Source organism: Propithecus coquereli, unplaced genomic scaffold (genome assembly GCF_000956105.1).
Source record: "Propithecus coquereli isolate 6110/MARCELLA unplaced genomic scaffold, Pcoq_1.0 Scaffold67, whole genome shotgun sequence".
NCBI lineage: Eukaryota > Metazoa > Chordata > Mammalia > Primates > Indriidae > Propithecus > Propithecus coquereli.
In genome coordinates this window covers 7,224,967-7,227,336 of record NW_012152729.1, presented here as the reverse complement: position 1 = coordinate 7,227,336, position 2,370 = coordinate 7,224,967, and positions in this window count along the sequence as shown.

Below are 2,370 nucleotides of genomic sequence, written 5' to 3'. Positions count from 1 at the left end.
CTATTATTTCACTCTCCTGTTTTAAACTTGTCAAGGTCCTCTCATCACCTATAAAATAGATTCCAAGCTCCTAATATTTCAACTTGCTGTATGACTTCTGACTTTTATCTCTAGCCAAATGTTTCTCTTCTCTACCTCTCCCATTTTATGCCTAATTGTCCGCACTACTTGCAGTTGCCCTGAAATTCTTTGCTGTCCAAATCATCCATCATTTTACAGATGCTGGGTTGTACCCACCCTCTTTCTTTCTCTTTCTCCATTCTGAAGCCTGCTGATTGCCTATTATATTTTCTATTAAATCCCCAAGGCAAAAATGAATACCACCATCAACTGTGCCATATCCGTATTTGATAGAAAATTCTAATATTGGGTATATTACAATGCACGGTATTTGCTGTCTTTTTTTCTTTTCCAAGAGTAGATTGCAAGCCCTTGAAAGAGAAGGACTATGTCTCTGTTACCTTGCGTAGCATCTGACCCATTAATATACTCACTTAATGCAAGGCATGTTGAACTGAAAAAGGCTTGATTAAAACAAGAAATTGTCTCATGAATAGAAGTGCACATCATTAGAATAGATTCCTCCCAAAGTATCCCTGATACCTTATCATCCTTTAGTTTAAAGTCAGATGACACCCCAGACAGTCCTTTCCATTCTCTATTTCAGACAGTTTCTTTCACCCTATTTAGAATTCTTTGAAATTGTATTAATTTAATTGTTTACTTGGCTGGGAATTGACTATTTTTATTTGTTTGTGTTTTGTTTTTTGTCTTTCTCCATTATTATAAGCTACTTAAGGACTAGGAAATGTTCTGAATTATACCCCCTCCTCCTAGGTCAGTCCTGACTCATAATAGAAACTGAATGAAGAGTTGTAGAATTTAAATTTAAATATTGATATACACAGTCAAGCACAGACTTAGCTATTTGTCAAGAAGATCTTGAGAATTAATTTAGCAATGGGATGGGGATTTGGACTCTATGTTACCCAACCTAGAGTCACCCTACTGAATTCTAGCACCATAGAGTGTGTGAGAAAGAACACACTGAAATGTGTATTACCCAACTCAGCCAACCCCATTGCCCCCCGTACATTTCCATTTTGCCAATTACGGGACTCATCTGTTCCCTTTTCTATTTAGTTATTGAGCTTTTCTTGGCCAGGCGTGCCACCCAGGGCCAGCCCAGGCATTAAACTGACTATCTGGCCTTCATTAGCTGCCTCTAATCCACTCCGCAGAAAACACCCCCAGGCCATAAAATGCATCTGTGTGTTGCTTTTATTAGGTCATCTGATTGAGCAGATGCTGATGGCTCTAGAAAAGGAGTGTTTCCCCTGCCAACCTTAATTTGTTCTGTTTTCATTGCAGGCAGGACCTATCAATAGTGCTATTTCTGTGTTTTAACATGCCATTTCAGACCACATAGTTAATTCTATAGTAGGAAATCTTGAGTGTGGGGTAATTTGTAAAAATCACTTGACGACTCTTCTTTAACACATCACTGGTTCAGAGATTTAAAGGCATCATGTTGATGTCCCCTACCCTATGTCAGACTACCTGATCCTCACTAAACCTTTTCTAAGCAGAGACTAATGCACACATGTTATCAATGTCGCCAGTGGGCCTCCTTCCTCAAATGATACTCCAACCGCAAAACAGCTTGGCTTAGGATTTCGGATAGCAAGAGATCTCTCCAAACCCAGAATCTTATAATTCCAGGCTAAAAAAGAAAAGGAGATTTTTTTCATTGGCCTCTTTTACGATGCTTAAATTCTCTCTACTGTTTCCCAGATATGGATGTCCAATCTCTTCTTGAACAATTCCACTGATCTCCATTTTTTAAGGTCATTTATTATTTTTAAGGCGGGGGAGGGGTGTAAAACCAGGGACTCTTGATGTTCAATTTTTTTTTTCTCTTTTTATACTGAGACAAAATCTGCTTCCTTTTGAATTCCTTTAACTGCTACTCCTGGTATCTCAGACTATAAATATTATCGTCCTTCAAATAATAATAAATAGTTACACTTACCCCAAATCCTGTTCATCTCTTTTTCTAGTATGCCCTGTTACTTTTTTCTTAGAGATGGTGATCAGACTACTCACAGCCCCAAATAGGCATGGAAAGTACTACTTGTGACTGAGAATTCCTCTCAGAGGAATAGTAGCTATGACTAAGGATACAGTGTAAGTTAAAGTAATGATTAATTTGAAAAAAAGCTATGAAATTCTTTCTTTTATTGGCAGAAAGTCAGAAGACTAGAAAGCCCTTCTTATCCTCAACTGTGCCAGCTTCCTTCTCTAAATCCCACGCTGATGTTACAAGGCTTGGGGCTTATTTTTCACTCCATTTCCCTTTTCCAAAGTTCA